Here is an 8069-nt window from a genome sequence, read left to right as displayed (position 1 = left end):
AGTATTTCCAAACTAGCCCTGAGGTCAGTTGCTAAAACTAGGGCGAGGGTCAGAAGGGGAAGAGCATCAAATGGTACTTGAACCAGAGCTGGTACACTGGACCAGCTTCACTCCTTCCTGCCAAAGGACAGGACTGACAGAGCAGATTGCAACATAGCTGAGCCTGGACGGGGGTGAAGGGAGACAGTCTGCCGTGGCTGGGAGACCAGGACAGCCATAATCTTCCGGCTCCCAATAGGAGACTCTGGCCATCTAAGTTCTCCAAATCCTGCAGATACTCAGCTTTCCTCAGTTGAGGTGGTCAAGTTATGCAATCAGGAAGCATTCTGCAGAAGCAATTTTTACAGTGAACCAAAAGAGAATTTCCATCTGTTTCAGGTCAAAATAAATGGGGGTGGGGTGGGGAAGGGAGATGAAATGAGGGTGGAAACAGTCATAGAGGGATTGACTTCTATAACAGTAACTGGCAAAATAGTTGAAACTTCTTCATGTATATTCAAAAGTCTCCTATCACTACTTGAAAGGTAATCCTGCCTGTGAAACCTGTAATAGAAACTGGCCGGGTTTTCTCTAAATGACTTTATTGTAAAAAATCCACATTTTTAACGCAGCACAGGAAAGTCGGAGGAGGCCACCAGGACGGGCCACAGCAAAGGAGGAAGGCGGATCATCCTGAGATGTTTGGAGCCTGTCAAGACTTTTGGGTAGGATTTTATGCAAATCTAATCAGCTCCAAAATCAAATCACAATTATTTAACCCATTATCACTGGTCTAGAGCAATGCCAGGCACATTACTCTTACCAGCCCTCACCCTGTCAAGATGAGGGGAAACAATACGCGTGTTTACTTTTATTATTGTGCATCCTGTTATGAACCCCACTGCTGCTAAGTGCGTGCAGCATCTTTAACTAAAGAAACTAATTGCAAGCCACTTTCAATATCTCTTGTTTTTTAATTTAATGCCCTCGGAGAGCTATAATTGGGCTGGAGGGAAGAATTTTCACTGAAGTCATGAATTTGCCATATAAATACAAACAAGAAAGAAAGCTAATACAGTAAGGGAATATGGGATTAATTTTGAAATTGTCTGATTAGTGGATTGCTGCCCATCAATAATTGCCTTATATTTTCCCAAGGCCCTCTCTTTATTAGAGTCTGGCACCGCATCTGCCCACAGTCTGTCAATCAGCCCGTGCAGCTGGGAGGGTCTGCAGAGAGACCACAATTGGAAGCCTGCTGGGGCGCCTTGTTAGACAAAGCAATATATCCCAGACATAGAAACACTGCCATCGCAACTTGGCTGCTAACGTCTTTACACTCAGTCCTCCCCTGTCAGAGCAGGGCCTCACTGTGACTAGCTCCGATTTTTAAAAAGGAAAAGAAAAGTTGCACTTGCCTCTGTACACGTATTTTACAGGCCTGGTCTCTGCTGGAGTTTGAGGTCACAAATGCCTTCCCCCTCACGGTGGCTGAGTTGCCCCAGTAATGTTGTTAAGAACTTTGTAACAGCTGGAATTTCTAAAGTAACATCAGTGTCATGGGGGACAACCAAACATGCTTTATACATTTAAAAATTAAGAAAGATAATCAGAAGGGTTATGAGCAAGTGTGCAGATGGTGGGTTTCTAACTTCGTTAATGCTTAGAATCTGGAATGTTCCTCAAGCTCCCAGCCTTTCCTGTCTATCCTCTCCAGGCCTGACGCTCCCAAGTCCTGGAAGACTCTTGATCAGAGCGAGATGAGGAGGGTCTGTTGACTGAACTCGCCATAAACATCTTTTCAAACCACACACACACACAAAGTTGCAGCCCTGCTAATGATATGTTTATGCCATGTCCATTTCCAGAAATATTTATGTCTCTCTATCTTGCCAGCAATCAGTCAAAATATACAAAAATGGATTTACATGTAAAGATGCTTCATTTGGAAGACAAAATATGATGATAATAGAACAAAGATGGCTCAGAGCATACTCTGTTTTGTTTTGTTTTCTTATCGTCTACTGTTTTCCTTTTCTGTTTGGTAAACTGAGCATTTGTTTTAAATTGAGATTTTGTTCTTGTGAGGTAGGACATGAAATGATCTGGAGCCAAGGCCCTGTAGCACTAGGATGGGTTTATCAGCTATTGAAGTGCATTTCCTCTCCCTGGCCAGGTCCCGCCTCTGCCCTGTGGCCAAGATTAGCCTTGGCACCATCCTCCATTTGGCACCGTGGACATCTGTGTCTGCCCTTCGGTGGCAGCAGCAGCCCGCCAGGCACAGGAGCTGAAATCTAAAGGGCAGAGCTTGGCATGATCCAGGTCTGTGTGATAGGACCACCAGCCCTGCTACATTGAGTGGCTCACGTCCGTGCTAACCACGGAAACCTTAGAAACCCATCAATTCCCCTTCCCTCCACTTTCCTTTTAGACCCCAGCCCCAGAGTTTGTCACACCTCCTTACTGTTGTGTCTTCTACCCTGAAAGACTGCCAAGAGCAGGGATGGTGCCTGGACTCTTAAAATCACCCCAGGAGAACTCTTCAGTGCCTCGGGGCACACATGCTGTGGCCTTGTGAATTAGCAGGCCCTGGGGCCACTCTGAAAATGTGCATCTCCTTCTGTTAGGTGGGAATGCAAACACTTACCACAAAGTTGTGAGAATTAAGAAAGAGAATGTGAGTGAAAGCACTTTTTAAGCTGTAGTCTAGAGCATTCTGATAAAATAAGGGGCTACTGTATTTTACTATTAATAATACTAGCAAACCTTTTAAGGACCATTCATAACGTGGTATCAAGGCAGCCGCCGTGGCTGCCGCTTTGCTTTGGAGGAGCCGCCAGCTTAGGCCACAGGGACAAGGGGTTGACTCACACCAGCGAGCTCCTCGGGTACTGGATGGGGCCCCAGGATGGCAGTGTCTTCTATACCTCTATTTCTTTTCCAATCTGCTGCCCCTCCAAGGCCCCTCAGACATTGGACTTCTCACTCCAACTTGAAGGAAATCACAGTTTCTTTTATTTATGAATTACAGCCCTTAGTAGAACAAAGCAGTGGCAGGCAAAGTCCTCCCTTCCACGCTCTAAACTGGCTTTACGGACCACCACAGCGTGCACCTGCTACTCCCCAAATGCACCCACTGATCCTCCCAGGCTGATGCCCCGCCTCCTGAGTGGGGCTGAGTCTCCCCCTGTTCACCTTCTCCCCTCACCTGCAATACGTCCCTCCCGTCCGGGGAGTATCAGCCCAAAGCCACCCTTCTTTAAAGCCTCTCCTTTGCTCACGGCTTTCAACTTCTTGTCCCTCTACCTTCACCAACCACACCAGCCCCTGCTCGTCTCCTCCCTGAACCTTTGGCATTTGTGGTTGGCAGATGCCCCTAGATAATGATAAACCCCAGCAGGCTTGTTCTTTTCACATTTGTTGAGAGTCTCCTATGTGCTAAGCACTGTGCCAAGAACAGGTCCACATAAGAACATATATTCTGCTGTCATTCCTCATGTTGTGTTTGCAGGTTTCAACCGCGTGGCTTGATTTTAAGCTCCTCGAGGGCAGGAACCATATCATATTCTGTATTCTACAAATGTTCATAGTTATCTGTCAATAAATATAAGGTAAGTGAGTGACTCAGGGATAACCAGCTGTCGGAGAAATTTAAGGGGTGAGTTTTAACCATAGAGAAAACAAGCTCTTGAAAATCAAAATTTTGGTGCCCTAGTCAGAATGGCAATGTCCTTTGCCTCCTAGATGGCGTGCCCCATTGCTCCCAAAACATAGTATGACTGATAAATTAAAAAGTCACAACGTATTTATATCTTTTTTCTAAAACAAAATAATCAACTCTGGTTCAGACACAAAGTGGAAATACAGTATTACAACTGGGGCTGAAGCCATCAGTTTGCTGCTTCTTGATCCAGAGGCAGGCTCCCTGCTTGTGAAGGAGGCCAAAACAGCTGCTTGGGATCTATGGCTCCTGCCCAGAGGAGGAGGAAGCCACCAGGACCTGGACTAGGACTAGACTCATGAGATCCCCAAGGTCACTGTGGGATAGGAGCTTAGCCACCAATATCTAAGACTCAGTTCTGGACTAGGAGGCCCAGGGAACCAGGTGGAGACTTCCACAGAACTGCTAGACCAGGAGGGGGGAGCTCAGGGGGAGCTCTTCCTCCTCTTCCAAATTTATAAGTGTTGGAGTGCCCCACGGCTCAGTCCTTGGACCTCTTCTCTTCTCCATCTACACTCGTTCCCTGAGTAACCCCACCCAGTCCCATTGCCCTAATATTATCAGTGTGCTGGTAGTGCCTATATTTACATCTCCAGGCTCATCTTCTTTCTGAGCTCCAGATACTTGGGTGTCTGATAAGTATCCCAAAGTCCACATCTCCAAAATACACTTCTTGATTTCTGTCCCAAACCAGCTCTGCCTCCACCTCTCCCCTTCTCAGTAAATAGCATGATCATTCACCCAACTGCTCAAGCCCAAGACCCAGGAGTCATTTTTGAGTTCTCACTTTCCTTCACACCCTACAAGCAGCCCCTCAACAAATTCTGTTGGCTCTATCTTCAAAAGATATCCTGCGTTCAATGACTTCCCACCACCTTGACCACTATAAAAGTGCACAAAGCCAGCCAACATCTCTTGCCTGAATTGCTGGTCTTAGCCATCTAGCTGGTCTTCCTGCTTCCATCTTGCTCTCTACTTTCTGTTTTCAATGTAGCAGTCATAGTGATATTTTAAAATCATAAATCAAACCATGTCAGTTCACTACTCAAAAACCCTCTCCTGGCTTTCCCTTATGCCTAAAATAAGATCCAAAATCATTACTATGGTCTACAACACCCTATCTGAAGTGGCCGCATTTCCTACCAAGCCTTCCATGGACTTCCATGGGCTTCCACGGCCAAGCCTCATGAGGCTTCTTGCTCTTCCTTAAACCCATCATCCTGTTTGCTGCCTCACCACCTCCTTGGTGTTCTTCTCCTGGATCTGTATATAGTTCCCTGCCTCATTTCACTCTAGCCTCCATCCAAATGTCACCTTCCAAAGAACAGCTATCCTGTCTACAATCCCTCACCTTCACATCCTTGTCACTCTTTTTCTCCTTTCCTGCTTCGTTAGTCTTCACACTAACTGCCTGAAACTATGTATTTTATTGTTGTTGTTGACATTTCCCTAATAAGATTCAGGAGAGCAGGAATTTTGTCTCTGTTTACTATGACATCCCCAGTGCCTGAATTATGCTTTGCACATTAAAGGCATTCAATGAATATTTGTTGAGTGAGTAAATTAGTGAATGGGTAAATAAATAAGCTATAAGCTAATGCAACATTATTATCCTCACTATCATGTACACAGCAACTCTCATGGAGTAATTAAAAAAAAGCTGAGTTTCTTTGTGGAGAAAACAATGGTCCCCAAAAGAAAGAAAAACACTGAGTTTGATGACAGGACAGCATAGATCATAAGGAGAACTCCTAGCTCCCTTAACAAAGCAAAACCTAGATCATGCAAGGTTGGAAAAGGATGTCACAGGCAGGTGTGGCTGGACCTCCCTCTCTTCTTAAGAGCTCTTAACCATTATTGCTTTCATCCCAGCTCTAATTTCTCAAAGCAGAGCTAAGACCAGACTGGAACTTCTAAACAAGACTTCACCAAATGTCCAGGGAAATGAAGGAAAGGCTTGGCATATTGTGGGCGGGGCAGCAGGAGTTGTGAAGGCCACGGAAAAGGAAGAGGAAAAAACTCCAGATATGTGTTCTCACTGAGGGCCAGTGTTGCTTACATTACAGGATGGGCTGCTTTGGAAAAGACAATGTAAGGTTTGGGGGTAGAGGGAGGTCTTAGAAATGGACACGGGAATGCGCTTAGACTTCTACTTGTTCACGTCAGTGTTCCTCACTACTCATGCAAGACGGAAAGTATAATCCCAATTTTTAGAAGCGAACACTGTGCTTGGAGGCAGGAATGGAAATCAGGTCTGCATGAACGGAAAGCTGGTTCTTTTTGAAATGCCTTGGACCTCCATTCCACCAGTACCCATTGGACCAAGGTCCCCTTCTCCAGCCAGGGCTGAAAGAACATTGCATGAGTCCACTCACATTTCATGGTCTTTGAAAGTCTACAAACACATGCGCTGGCTTGTTTTAAAACAAATGGTATCACCCTGATTCCCCAGTGATTCTCACACCAAAATGGGTGGGGCGGGGGGGTGGGCGCACAGGGGAAGGAAAGCTCTGAAGCAAACCTCCTCCTAATGATCGGGCCAAAACCTTGCTAGAAACATGACTGATGATGTGATAAGAGGGTGCCCGTACCGTACTGAATGCAAAACAGGAATTCCAAGGTAACTGATTGCATATAAAGGACTAGGTAACTGACTGCATATTAAGAACACAGTTTCCATTTACTCACTTGGAACAGAACAATCTGTAGCATAAAAGGAGAGTAAAATTTGGCAGGGCTCACTGTGAGCCGGTGAGGAGGCATGGGTGGAGAGAATTCCTAAAAGAGATCCCAACTTAATCAATCACTTGAAGCAGGAGGTAAAAAGCTGCCTTCGGAAATAGATCAAAAGAGTTCTATCAGCCCAGGCGTGCACACACCGTATCAATCTCTGGCCCAAGCGTGCGAGGCTCCAGGCATGACCTCCGAAGCGTGCCCAGAGCAGCCTGGTTTTATTTGTAAATGCACAGGAACAGCCTGAAACACAACGCCAGAGCAAGGCGGATGGGGCAGGGGCCATGTGGAGTAGGAGTCAGGACCAAATGGAAATTCCCTCAGATTTATTTTCCCACTGATTTCATTCCTGTGGAACATACACTAAATCCATCCTCAAACTGACAAATTAGAGGGGCCCCTTCTAAGAGATGGAAAAGGGCCTGAGGCGAGAAAGACTAGGGCTGGCTTGTGCCAAGGACAGAGGACCTGCCTCTTTGGCCTGTATCTGCATGAGCTGGGCTCCCTGTAACCCAGGCCATTCCTGTTGCCCATCTCCGTGCTCCAGTCTGGACCCAGTGGCCAGGCCTTGCTCACCTAACTCTCTGCAGATATTAAGTAACCAAATAGAAATCTTTTTTATTGACACAAAAGAGATTAACTATGCACTTTGTTGTCCATCTTGCTTTTCTGTTTATATCTTTTCTCACTTTACATTACATCTTACAGATACTTCCATATGAACCTTGTTCTCATGAAAGAATTAAGCTCTAAAGCCCTAAGGCCACAATGTATGTCACGAATTAACTTCTCTCCTATGCATCCAGAATGGTACTAGTCATGTACATTCTTTGGGAGAATTGAGAAAATAGTCACTCAAATCAGTTTCTGTTTCTGGGGTTTGCATGAGGACCGTAGTTATGAAAGGCTGGTGGCGTGTTAATGTGTACGGTGAACAGTACTTTAGCCAGTCCTTACTGAGGAACGCCCCTCCCCCCCTTTTTTCCTATTACAAAAAATGCTCAATGAATATCCTTGTAACACAACCTGTTGAACTTTTGTGAGTCCATCTCTGGGGTAAATTCCTAGCCCTGGAAATGCTCTGCAACTAGATTTTAAACCCCTTCAGAACAGGAAAGCGTGTTAATTATCTTTCTTGCTTCTTTGCCTACTTAGACACAAAATTCTGTGTATAGCAGGGACTCAATAAATATCTGTTGACACGAATTAATGAGAAAGATACAACTGATACCCTGAATTATAGAGCCATAAGCATGAAACAGACAACAAAGCAAATTCCAAATGGGAGGTGTGGAATCTTTGATTTTTACCCTGTTTCCTCCACCTGAATTTTACACAGCATTGCTAATTAACGTCTCGTCTAAGAGGGCAGCTGTGGATAGGCTGGCTCTGCCTTCTTACTCCTAGAGAAAACAAACAGGAGGAAGAAAAACATCTGGGTCAGAACTTGTTCCTTTCACCGTGATTTTTGGGAGACCGCTAGAACATCATTTCCTCGATAGGCCTGATTTTGGAACACAATTTTTCTAGTAATCTGACTGGCTTAATATGTTTGTCAAAGATGAAAAAAAACTGCTGTGATTTGGAATTCTATATCTTCCTCTCTAAACTCATTTGTATCAGAGCTACTTAAGGA

The 8069-nt window shown here is 45.2% G+C and overlaps 1 long non-coding RNA gene across 1 annotated transcript; it reads left to right on the top strand.

The window, feature by feature from the left end:
- The first annotated feature begins 206 nt into the window (after window positions 1-206).
- Window positions 207-1952, top strand: LOC139045601 (uncharacterized). The gene is made up of 3 exons (XR_011504297.1): window positions 207-378; window positions 612-704; window positions 1697-1952. It is a non-coding gene; the product is annotated as an uncharacterized lncRNA (long non-coding RNA).
- The last annotated feature ends 6117 nt before the right edge of the window (window positions 1953-8069 follow it).

The sequence above is a fragment of the Equus asinus genome, chromosome 6 (assembly GCF_041296235.1).
Source record: "Equus asinus isolate D_3611 breed Donkey chromosome 6, EquAss-T2T_v2, whole genome shotgun sequence".
Classification (NCBI taxonomy): Eukaryota; Metazoa; Chordata; class Mammalia; order Perissodactyla; family Equidae; genus Equus; species Equus asinus.
Note: the sequence above shows the minus strand (reverse complement) of the source record. Positions and strands in the feature narration are given on the sequence as shown.